Source organism: Oratosquilla oratoria, chromosome 1 (assembly GCF_046742065.1).
Source record: "Oratosquilla oratoria isolate Oo_2021 chromosome 1, ASM4674206v1, whole genome shotgun sequence".
In the NCBI taxonomy this organism is placed as follows: domain Eukaryota; kingdom Metazoa; phylum Arthropoda; class Malacostraca; order Stomatopoda; family Squillidae; genus Oratosquilla; species Oratosquilla oratoria.
This window is the reverse complement of record NC_134777.1, coordinates 84,383,228-84,397,041: the sequence shown is the minus strand read 5'-3', so window position 1 is coordinate 84,397,041 and position 13,814 is coordinate 84,383,228.

Below are 13,814 nucleotides of genomic sequence, written 5' to 3'. Positions count from 1 at the left end.
TCAAAATGGGATGAAGTAATAAGCGGTGTTCCGCAGGGAACAGTACTGGCCCCAATAATGTTTGCTATATATATTAATGATATGGATGAAGGAATAGAAAGCTATATGAGCTTCTTTGCAGACGATGCAAAACTACTGAAAAGAGTGGAAACTGAAGAAGATTGTGAATCACTACAGAGAGATCTAAATATAGTACAAGAATGGAGTAGGAAGTGGGAGATGGAGTTCAATACAAAAAAGTGTAGTATAATGGAATTTGGAAAAAGCAAAAACAGAATAACAGAAGCATATAAATTGGGAGAAGAAGGAATAAAAAAAGTAGAAAATGAGAAGGACCTGGGAGTCATTGTTATGAATAATATGTCACCTGAGAAACATATATATAAGATTTTTGGAGAAACTTATAATTTAATAAGAACAATCAAAGTGGCATTTACATACCCGGATGAAGAAATGGTGAAGAAAATCCTAATCACCCTGATAAGACCATGATTGGAATATGCAGCAACGATATGGTCACCAAGTACAAAAAAATGTATAAAAAAACTTGAAAGAATACAAAGAGCAATTACAAAACTGGCACCAACACTCTCAAAACTATCATATGAAGAGAGACTAGAAAAACTTGAACTACAGACACTAGAGCAAAGAAGAAATAGAGGAGATTTGATAGCTATTTACAGAATCATGAAAGGCATAGAAATTACTGATAGAGAGAATCTGATAAAATGGGATAACAGAAATACAAGAGGACACGGAAAGAATATAAAAAAAGATAGCTATAGAAGAGACTTGAAAAAGAACAGCTTTCCTCACAGAGTAATAAACAGTTGGAACAAATTAGATGAGAAAGTGGTGTGCGCAAAAACAATACATGAATTTAAAAATAGTATAGATAAAATGAGATATGAAGACGGGATCCCACGAGCATAGCTCCCCTTCCCGTAAAATACAACTAGGTAAATACACACACACACACACACACACACATATATATATATATATATATATATATATATATATATATATATTGGAAACTGGTATGTTATAACACATTTATAAATGTTCACTATAAACCCACTATCGGAGAAATAATATCGGAAGTACAGGAAAACTGTATATTTCGACTACTATCTGTAGTCCTCTTTCTGCTGAAGAGGACTACAGATAGTAGTCGAAATATACAGTTTTCCTGTACTTTCGATATTATTTCTCCGATAGTAGGTTTATAGTGAACACACACACACACACACACACACACACACACACACACACACACACACACACACACACACACACTTTCAACGAACGGACGGCTTGAAGAACGTTCTGAAGAAAAGTGCCGATTGTGGATCCCAACGCAAAGAGAAGTGCCTTTTTGTATTTACAGGGTGGGGGAAATTGCTCGTGGGGTAGTGGGAAAGTAAGGAAAGAGGAGAAGGGGAGGGATTGCTGGGGAAATGGAAGGTAATGAGGAAGTAGAGGACTTGGCCCTAACAGACCGCCGAAAAGTAAACAAGCGACCGCAAGACGAGCTGGAGGACGACGGAATGTCTAATAAGAATGTAAAGATTAGAAGTATAGATAGGAACAATACAGTAGAAAGTGATGAGAATATTTTCAAGGGATTTAAAGAGAGTGGGGGGGACACAAACCCCCCCCGACTGACAAGACTAGAGAAGAAGGTTGATAAGGTGATCGAGGACTTGGAGAGTAGGTTAGGTCATATGAACACCATTTTACAAAGGGTTGAAAGATTGGAAGAACTAGAAAAGGCGAATAAAAACTTAACTGATGAAATAGAAGACCTAAAAAGACAGTTAAGAGATGTAAAGGTGGAGAATGAGGAATTGAAGAAGAATAGTAAAGAAAACAGAGAGACAATAGCTAAAGAAAGTAAAAATTGGAAGAAAACCCAAGAAGGAAATAAGGTTTCATTCACTGACATAGTCAAACAGCAATTGAAAGAACATACTGAAGACTCAGTTATTAAAGTGATGAGACAAAAGGAGAATATAGTAAGAGATTTAGCAGACAAGAAGAAATGTATAATTATATTAGGAATGGAAGAGAAACACAACACAGATAGAACCACAAGAATCAAAGAGGAAAATGAAAAAGTAAGCCAATTACTAGAATCAGTTCAGGAAGATGAACCAGAAATTATGAAACAAATCGAAGAGAAATTTAGACTCGGAAAGTATAGCACAGACAAGACCAGACCAATTAAGATTAAATTCAAGTCACAAACAACGGCAGAGAATATCTTATCCAAAACAGGGAAACTAGCAACAAGTGAACAATACAAAAAGATATGGATAAAAAGAGAAATGAATAAAGAGGAAAGAGAGGAAGAAAAGCAGAAAAGACTGGAAGCTAAGACAAAAAACGAGAACAGAACGGAGTCAGAGAAAGAGAGATTCTATTGGAGAGTAGTGAACATGAAACTAAGGAAGTTCGACATACAAAAGAAAAACATAAGGGAAACAGAGAACACAATGGAAGTGGCAGAAAACTAAGAGTGTCTTACACAAATATAGATGGATTAATAACAGGATTGAATGAGCTGAATGATTATTTGAAAGAAAAAGAACCGGACATAATGGGAATTGTAGAAACAAAATTAAAAGGCCCACTACCACCCAACAGTGTAGGACATGATGCATACAATTATTGGATTAGAAACAGAGAGAAAAAGCAAGGGGGTGGAGTTATGTTCCTGACTAAGAAGGATATAAACGTGAAAGGTGTCATATATGGAAAGAATACAGTAGAGATGATTATGATAGAAGTGGAAGACAGAGATAAGAAGAGCAGAAAATTTGTGATCAATTATGTGCCTCCAAAAACAGCCTCATGGGAGGAGAGTGAATATAAAAGTATGTTAGAGGACACAAAGATAGCATTAACTAAAATAATGGAAGACGGAGGAAGAATAGTTATGATGGGCGACTTTAATTGCAAAGAAATCTGCTGGGAAGAAATGACAGTAAAGAGTGGTGATGACTCATGGGGAAATGCTCTACTTGAGATGATTACTGACCATTCAATGACACAATGGATACACGAGAACACTAGGTATAGAAATGAAGAAGAACCATCGAGGCTAGACTTAATAATTACATCTGAACCTAGAATAGTGGACAAGATTGAATATAAAACACCAATAGGTAAAAGTGACCACATATTGATTGAACTGGAACTTAATGAAGAAAAATATATGAAAAGAAATGAACAATATAGAAAAGGAAGAATGATGTATGAAAAAACAAACTTTGATAAAATAAGAGAATTCTTCCACCAAGAAAACTGGGAAGAAATATACAAAGAAGAAACATCAGTGGAAGAGAAATGGAATATTTTGACAAAAATTTACAAAAAAGGAGTGGAAAAGTATGTCCCAAGACAAAAACAAGAAAAAGAATATGTAAAATGCTGGTACAACAAAAGTTGTAGGGAGTTAAAAGACAAAAGAGACAAAGCCTGGACCAGATGGAAAAAAGACAGAAAACCTGAAAAATGGAAAATATATACTGGTTATAGAAATGAATATGTACAAAAGTGCAGAGAGGAAAAAAGAAAATATGAAAAAGATGTTATAGAAAAGTGTAAAGATCAACCAAAACTATTCTACAGATTTGTAAACAATAAACTGAAAAACAAACAAGACTTGGAGAAATTAAGACAAGGAGGAGTTGAATACACTGAGGAAATGGAAATGGCAGAAATTATGAACAAACATTTTAAATCAGTGTTTACAAGGGAAAATATACAACCTGAAGAGATTGAGTGGAAAGAAAAAGTCCCCCCTATGGAAGAAATAGAAGTAACAAAGAATGAAATATTGACACACTTGGGTAATTTTGATGTCAGAAAATCGCATGGACCAGATGAAATAGCAAACTGGATTCTGAAAGAATGCAGGAATGAACTGGCAGACAAAATACATAGCATAATAAGCAGTTCCTTAAAAGAAGGAAAAGTTCCAGAAGATTGGAAAAAAGCAAATATAGTACCTATATATAAAGGAGGAAATAAAGAAGAACCTACCAACTATAGACCAGTCTCTCTAACAAGTACAATAGCAAAAATTTGTGAAAGAATTATCAAAAGTAGATGGGTAAAATACTTGGAAAAAAACAACGTACTAAATCCAAGGCAATTTGGATTCAGACAAGGACGATCATGCGTCACCAATTTAATATGTTTCTATTCAAGGCTAATAGATATAATACAAGAAAGAGATGGATGGGCTGATTGTGCATTTCTAGACCTAAAGAAAGCTTTTGACAAAGTACCACATAAGAAGTTGCTTAAGAAATTAGAATATGAAGGAGGAATACAAGGTAAATTGCTAAATTGGATGGAAGACTTTTTGCAAGAAAGAAAAATGAGAGTAGTGATAAGAGATCAGCACTCAAAATGGAATGAAGTAATAAGCGGTGTCCCGCAGGGAACAGTACTGGCCCCAATAATGTTTGCTATATATATTAATGATATGGATGAAGGAATTGAAAGCTATATGAGCTTCTTTGCAGATGATGCAAAACTACTGAAAAGAGTGAAAACTGAAGAAGATTGTGAATCACTACAGAGAGATCTAAATAAAGTACAAGAATGGAGTAGGAAGTGGGAGATGGAATTCAATACAAAAAAGTGTAGTATAATGGAATTTGGAAAAAGCAAAAACAGAATAACAGGATCATATAATTTGGGAGAAGAAGGAATAAAAAAAGTAGAAAATGAGAAGGACCTGGGAGTCATTGTTATGAATAATATGTCACCTGAGAAACATATAAATAAGATTTTTGGAGAAACTTATAATTTAATAAGAACAATCAAAGTGGCATTTACATACCTGGATGAAGAAATGGTGAGGAAAATCCTAATCACCCTGATAAGACCAAGATTGGAATATGCAGCAACGATATGGTCACCAAGTACAAAAAAATGTATAAAAAAACTTGAAAGAATACAAAGAGCAATCACAAAACTGGCACCAACACTCTCAAAACTATCATATGAAGAGAGACTACAAAAACTTAAACTACAGACACTAGAGCAAAGAGAGGAGATTTGATAGCTATTTACAGAATCATGAAAGGCATAGAAATTACTGATAGAGAGAATCTGATAAAATGGGATGACAGAAATACAAGAGGACACGGAAAGAAAATAAAAAAAGACAGCTATAGAAGAGATTTGAAAAAGAACAGCTTTCCTCACAGAGTAATAGACAGTTGGAACAAGTTAGATGAGAAAGTGGTGTGTGCAAAAACAATACATGAATTTAAAAATAGTTTAGATAAAATGAGATATGAAGACGGGACCCCACGAGCATAGCTCCCCTTCCCGTAAAATACAACTAGGTAAATACACACACACACACACACACACACACACACACACACACACACACACACACACACACACACACACACACACACACACACACACACACACACACACTTTCAACGAACGGACGGCTTGAAGAACGTTCTGAAGAAAAGTGCAGATTGTGGATCCCAACGCAAAGAGAAGTGCCTTTTTGTATTTACAGGGTGGGGGAAATTGCTCGTGGGGTAGTGGGAAAGTAAGGAAAGAGGAGAAGGGGAGGGATTGCTGGGGAAATGGAAGGTAATGAGGAAGTAGAGGACTTGGCCCTAACAGACCGCCGAAAAGTAAACAAGCGACCGCAAGACGAGCTGGAGGACGACGGAATGTCTAATAAGAATGTAAAGATTAGAAGTATAGATAGGAACAATACAGTAGAAAGTGATGAGAATATTTTCAAGGGATTTAAAGAGAGTGGGGGGGACACAAACCCCCCCCCGACTGACAAGACTAGAGAAGAAGGTTGATAAGGTGATCGAGGACTTGGAGAGTAGGTTAGGTCATATGAACACCATTTTACAAAGGGTTGAAAGATTGGAAGAACTAGAAAAGGCGAATAAAAACTTAACTGATGAAATAGAAGACCTAAAAAGACAGTTAAGAGATGTAAAGGTGGAGAATGAGGAATTGAAGAAGAATAGTAAAGAAAACAGAGAGACAATAGCTAAAGAAAGTAAAAATTGGAAGAAAACCCAAGAAGGAAATAAGGTTTCATTCACTGACATAGTCAAACAGCAATTGAAAGAACATACTGAAGACTCAGTTATTAAAGTGATGAGACAAAAGGAGAATATAGTAAGAGATTTAGCAGACAAGAAGAAATGTATAATTATATTAGGAATGGAAGAGAAACACAACACAGATAGAACCACAAGAATCAAAGAGGAAAATGAAAAAGTAAGCCAATTACTAGAATCAGTTCAGGAAGATGAACCAGAAATTATGAAACAAATCGAAGAGAAATTTAGACTCGGAAAGTATAGCACAGACAAGACCAGACCAATTAAGATTAAATTCAAGTCACAAACAACGGCAGAGAATATCTTATCCAAAACAGGGAAACTAGCAACAAGTGAACAATACAAAAAGATATGGATAAAAAGAGAAATGAATAAAGAGGAAAGAGAGGAAGAAAAGCAGAAAAGACTGGAAGCTAAGGCAAAAAACGAGAACAGAACGGAGTCAGAGAAAGAGAGATTCTATTGGAGAGTAGTGAACATGAAACTAAGGAAGTTCGACATACAAAAGAAAAACATAAGGGAAACAGAGAACACAATGGAAGTGGCAGAAAACTAAGAGTGTCTTACACAAATATAGATGGATTAATAACAGGATTGAATGAGCTGAATGATTATTTGAAGGAAAAAGAACCGGACATAATGGGAATTGTAGAAACAAAATTAAAAGGCCCACTACCACCCAACAGTGTAGGACATGATGCATACAATTATTGGATTAGAAACAGAGAGAAAAAGCAAGGGGGTGGAGTTATGTTCCTGACTAAGAAGGATATAAACGTGAAAGGTGTCATATATGGAAAGAATACAGTAGAGATGATTATGATAGAAGTGGAAGACAGAGATAAGAAGAGCAGAAAATTTGTGATCAATTATGTGCCTCCAAAAACAGCCTCATGGGAGGAGAGTGAACATAAAAGTATGTTAGAGGACACAAAGATAACATTAAATAAAATAATGGAAGATGGAGGAAGAATAGTTATGATGGGCGACTTTAATTGCAAAGAAATCTGCTGGGAAGAAATGACAGTAAAGGGTGGAGACGACTCATGGGGAAACGCTCTACTTGAGATGATTATTGACCACACAATGACACAATGGATACAGGAGAACACTAGGTATAGAAATGAAGAAGAACCATCGAGACTAGACTTATTAATTACATCTGAACCTAGAATAGTGGACAAGATTGAATATAAAACACCAATAGGTAAAAGTGACCACATATTGATTGAACTGGAACTTAATGAAGAAAAATATATCAAAAGAAATGAACAATATAGAAAAGGAAGAATGATGTATGAAAAAACAAACTTTGATATAATAAGAGAATTCTTTCAACAAGAAAACTGGGAAGAAATATACAAAGAAGAAACATCAGTGGAAAAGAAATGGAATATTTTGACAAAAATTTACAAAAAAGGAGTGGAAAAGTATGTCCCAAGACAAAAACAAGAAAAAGAATATGTAAAATGCTGGTACAACAAAAGTTGTAGGGAGTTAAAAGACAAAAGAGACAAAGCCTGGACCAGATGGAAAAAAGACAGAAAACCTGAAAAATGGAAAATATATACCAGTTATAGAAATGAATATGTACAAACGTGCAGAGAGGAAAAGAGAAAATATGAAAAAGACGTCATAGAAAAATGTAAAGATCAACCAAAACTATTCTACAGATTTGTAAACAATAAACTGAAAAACAAACAGGACTTGGAGAAATTAAGACAAGGGGGAGTTGAATACACTGAGGAAATGGAAATGGCGGAAATTATGAACAAACATTTTAAATCAGTGTTTACAAGGGAGAACATACAACCTGAAGAGATTGAATGGAAAGAGAAAGTCCCCCCTATTGAAAAAATAGAAGTATCAAAGAATGAAATATTGATACAATTGAGTAATCTTGATGTCAGAAAATCACATGGACCAGATGAAATAGCAAACTGGATTCTGAAAGAATGCAGGAATGAACTGGCAGACAAAATACATAGCATAATAAGCAGTTCCTTGAAAGAAGGAAAAGTTCCAGAAGATTGGAAAAAAGCAAATATAGTACCTATATATAAAGGAGGAAATAAAGAAGAACCTACCAACTATAGACCAGTCTCTCTAACAAGTACAATAGCAAAAATTTGTGAAAGAATTATCAAAAGTAGATGGGTAAAATACTTGGAAAAAAACAACGTACTAAATCCAAGGCAATTTGGATTCAGACAAGGACGATCATGCGTCACCAATTTAATATGTTTCTATTCAAGGCTAATAGATATAATACAAGAAAGAGATGGATGGGCTGATTGTGCATTTCTAGACCTAAAGAAAGCTTTTGACAAAGTACCACATAAGAAGTTGCTTAAGAAACTAGAATCTGAAGGAGGAATACAAGGTAAATTACTAAATTGGATGGAAGACTTTTTGCAAGAAAGAAAAATGAGAGTAGTGATAAGAAACCAGCACTCAAAATGGAATGAAGTAATAAGCGGTGTCCCGCAGGGAACAGTCCTGGCCCCAATAATGTTTGCTATATATATTAATGATATGGATGAAGGAATTGAAAGCTATATGAGCTTCTTTGCAGACGATGCAAAACTACTGAAAAGAGTGAAAACTGAAGAAGATTGTGAATCACTACAGAGAGATCTAAATAAAGTACAAGAATGGAGTAGGAAGTGGGAGATGGAGTTCAATACAAAAAAGTGTAGTATAATGGAATTTGGAAAAAGCAAAAACAGAATAACAGGATCATATAATTTGGGAGAAGAAGGAATAAAAAAAGTAGAAAATGAGAAGGACCTGGGAGTCATTGTTATGAATAATATGTCACCTGAGAAACATATAAATAAGATTTTTGGAGAAACTTATAATTTAATAAGAACAATCAAAGTGGCATTTACATACCTGGATGAAGAAATGGTGAGGAAAATCCTAATCACCCTGATAAGACCAAGATTAGAATATGCAGCAACAATATGGTCACCAAGTACAAAAAAATGTATAAAAAAACTTGAAAGAATACAAAGAGCAATTACAAAACTGGCACCAACACAGAAATACAAGAGGACACAGAAAGAAAATAAAAAAAGACAGCTATAGAAGAGATTTGAAAAAGAACAGCTTTCCACACAGAGTAATAGACAGTTGGAACAAGTTAGATGAGAAGGTGGTGTGTGCAAAAACAATACATGAATTTAAAAATTGTTTAGATAAAATGAGAAATGAAGACGGGACCCCACGAGCATAGCTCCCCTTCCCGTAAAATACAACTAGGTAAATACAACTAGGTAAATACACACACACACACACACACACACACACACACAGATATATATATATATATATATATATATATATATATATATATATATATATATATATGTGTGTGTGTGTGTGTATTTACCTAGTTGTATTTTACGGGAAGGGGAGCTATGCTCGTGGGGTCCCGTCTTCATATCTCATTTCATTTAAACTATTTTTAAATTCATGTATTGTTTTTGCACACACCACTTTCTCATCTAACTTGTTTCAACTGACTATTACTCTTTGAGGAAAGCTGTTCTTTTCAGAGCTCTTCTATAGCTGTCTTTTTTATTTTCTTTCCGTGTCCTCTTGTATTTCTGTCATCCCATTTTATCAGATTCTCTCTATCAGTAATTTCTATGCCTTTCATGATTCTGTAAATAGCTATCAAATCTCCTCTCTCTCTTCTTTGCTGTAGTGTCTGAAGTTCAAGTTTTGCTAGTCTCTCTTCATATGATAGTTTTGAGAGTGTTGGTGCCAATTTTATAATTGCTCTTTGTATTCTTTCAAGTTTTTTTTATACATTTATTTTTTGTACTTGGTGACCATATCGTTGCTGCATATTCCAATCTTGGTCTTATCAGGGTGATTAGAATTTTCTTCACCATTTCTTCATCCAGGTATGTAAATGCAACTTTGATTGTTCTTATTAAATGATAAGTTTCTCCAAAAATCTTATTTATATGTTTCTCAGGTGACATATTATTCATAACAATGACTCCCAGGTCCTTCTCATTTTCTACTTTTTTTTATTCCTTCTTCTCCCAAATTATATGATCCTGTTATTCTGTTTTTGCTTTTTCCAAATTCCATTATACTACACTTTTTTGTATTGAACTCCATCTCCCACTTCCTACTCCATTCCCAGACTTTATTTAGATCACTCTGTAGTGACTCACAATCTTCTTCCGTGTTCACTTTTTTTAATAGTTTTGCATCATCTGCAAAGAAGCTCATATAGCTTTCAATTTCTTCATCCATATTATTAATATATATAGCAAACATTATTGGGGCCAGAACTGTTCCTTGCGGAACACCGCTTATTACTTTATCCCATTTTGAGTGTTTGTCTCTTATCACTACTCTCATTTTCCTTTCTTGCAAAAAGTCTTCCATCCAATTGAGCAGTTTGCCCTGTATTCCTCCTTCAGTTTCTAATTTCTTAAGCAGCTTCTTATGTGGTACTTTGTCAAAAGCTTTTTTTAGGTCTAGAAATGCACAATCAGCCCATCCATCTCTTTCCTGTATTATATCTATTATCCTTGAATAGAAACATATTAAATTGGTGACGCATGATCGTCCTTGTCTGAATCCAAATTGCCTTGGATTTAACACGTTGCTTTTTTTCTAAATATTTTACCTATCTACTTTTGACAATTCTTTCACAAATTTTTGCTATTGTATTTGTTAGAGAGACTGGTCTATAGTTGGTAGGGTCTTCTTTATTTCCCCCTTTATATATAGGTACTATATTTGCTTTTTTCCAATCTTCTGGAACTTTTCCTTCTTTCAAGGAACTGTTTATTATGCTATGTATTTTGTCTGCCAGTTCATTCCTGCATTCTTTTAGTATCCAGTTTGCTATTTCATCTGGTCCATGTGATTTTCTGACATCAAGATTACTCAAGTGTTTCATTATTTCGTTCTTTGTTACTTCTATTTCTTTCATGGGAGGGATTTTCTTTTTCCATTCGATCTCTTCAGGTTGTATGTTCTCCCTTGTAAACACTGATTTAAAATGTTTGTTCATAATTTCCGCCATTTCAATTTCCTCTGTGTATTCAACTCCTCCTTGTCTTAATTTCTCCAAATCTTGTTTGTTTTTCAATTTGTTGTTTACAAATCTGTAAAATAGTTTTGGTTTATCTTTACACTTTTCTATGACATCTTTTTCATATTTTCTCTTTTCCGCTCTGCACGTTTGTACATATTCATTTGTATAACAAATATATATTTACCATTTTTCAGGCCTTCTGTCTTTTTTTCCATCTGGTCCAAGCTTTGTCTCATTTGTCTTTTAACTCCCTACAGCTTTTGTTGTACCAGCACTTTACATATTCTTTTTCTTGTTTTTGTCTTGGGACATACTTTTCCACTCCTTTTTTGTATTTTTTTTTTTGTCAAAATATTCCATTTCTCTTCCACTGTTGTTTCTTCTTTGTATATTCCTTCCCAGTTTTCTTTTTGAAAGAATTCTCTTATTTTATCAAAGTTTGTTTTTTCATACATCATTCTTCCTTTTCTATATTGTTCATTTCTTTTCATGTATTTTTATTCATTAAGTTCCAGTTCAATCAATATGTGGTCACTTTTACTTATTGGTGTTTTATATTCAATCTTGTCCACTATTCTAGGTTCAGATGTGATTATTAGGTCTAGTCTCGATGGTTCTTCTTCATTTCTATACCTAGTATTCTCCTGTATCCACTGTGTCATTGTATTGTCAGTAATCATCTCAAGTAGAGCGTTTCCCCATGAGCCGTCTCCACCCGTTACTGTCATCTCTTCCCAGCAGATTTCTTTGCAATTAAAGTCGCCCATCATAACTATTCTTCCTCCATCTTCCATTATCTTATTTAATGTTATCCTTGTGTCTTCTATCATACTTTTATGTTCACTCTCTTCCCACGAGGCTGTTTTCGGAGGCACATAATTCATCACAAACTTTCTGCTCTTCTTATCTCTGTCTTCCACTTCGATCATAATCATCTCTACTGTATTCTTTCCATATGTGACACACCTCACGTTTATATCCTTCTTAGTCAAGAACATAACTCCACCCCCTTCCTTTGTCTCTCTGTTTCTAATCCAATAATTATATGCATCATGTCCTACACTGTTGGGTGGTAGTGGACCTTTTAATTTTGTCTCTACAATTCCCATGATGTCCGGTTCTTTTTCCTTCAGATAATCATTCAGCTCATTCAATCCTGTTATTAATCCATCTATATTTGTGTAAGACACTCTTAGTTTTCTGCCACTTCCATTGTATTCTCTGTTTCCCTTTTGTTTTTCTCTAGTATGTCGAATTTCCTTAGTTTCATATTCACTACTCTCCAATAGAATCTCTCTTTTCTGACTCTGTTCTGTTTTCGTTTTTTTTCCTTAGCTTCAAGTCTTTTTTTTTTTCCTCTCTTTCCTCTTTATTCATTTCTCTTTTTATCCATACCTTTTTATATTGTTCACTTGTTGCTAGTTTCCCTGTTTTTGCTAAGATATTCTCTGCCGTCGTTTGTGACCTGAATTTAATCTTAATTGGTCTGGTCTTATCTGTACTATGCTTTCCGAGTCTGAACTTCTCTTCGATTCGTTTCATTATTTCTGGTTCATCTTCCTGAACTAATTGTAGTAAACTGCTTACTTTTTCATTTTACTCTTGGATTCTTGAGGTTCTATCTGGGTTATATTTCTCTTCCATTCCTAATATAATTATACATTTCTTTTTGTCTGCTAAGTCTCTTACAATATTCTCTTTCTGTCTCATCACTTTGATAACTGAGTCTTCAGTTTGTTCTTTCATTTGCTGTTTAATTTTAGCAGTGAATGCAATTTTACTATTTTCCTGTATCTTCCTCCACCCCTGTGCCTTTTTTGCTATTGTTTCTGTATTGTCTTTATTGTTCCTTTTTAATTCTTTATTCTCCTCTTTTACTTCTCTTAACTGTCTTTTTAGTTCTTCTATTTCATCAGTTAAGTTTTTGTTCGCCTTCTCTAGTTCTTCCAATCTTTCAACCTTTTCTGCAAGTTTTGACATTTTACCGAACCTAATCTCTCAATGTTCAGTCATTTGTTCAAGCCTTTCCTCCAGTTTTGCTAGTCGTGGGAGGTTGGTATCCGCCTCCCCTCTTTAAACCCTTGGAAATTATTATCCTCACCTTCCATTGAATTGTTCTTATCTATGTTTCTAATCTTTACATTTTTGTTAGACATTTCGTCGTCACTAAATTGGTCGGGACCTCTTTTGTTTACATGGCGTCTGCCTGCCTGGGCCAAGTCCTCTCCTTCCTCATTTCCTTCCATTTCCCTCAGTAATCCCTCCCCTTCTCCTTTTTCCTCACTTTCCCACTACACCACGAGCAATTTCCCCCCGCCCTGTAAATGCAATAGGTACTTCCTTTGCTTTGGGATCCACGAAAATTTCACTTTTTCTTCAGAACGTCCTCTACGCCATCCGTTCGGTGGAGTGTGTGTGTGTGTGTGTATTTACCTAGTTGTACCTAGTTGTATTTTACGGGAAGGGGAGCTATGCTCGTGGGGTCCCGTCTTCATATCTCATTTTATCTAAACTATTTTTAAATTCATGTATTGTTTTTGCACACACCACTTTCTCATCTAACTTGTTCCAACTGTCTATTACTCTGTGAGGAAAGCTGTTCTTTTTCAAAT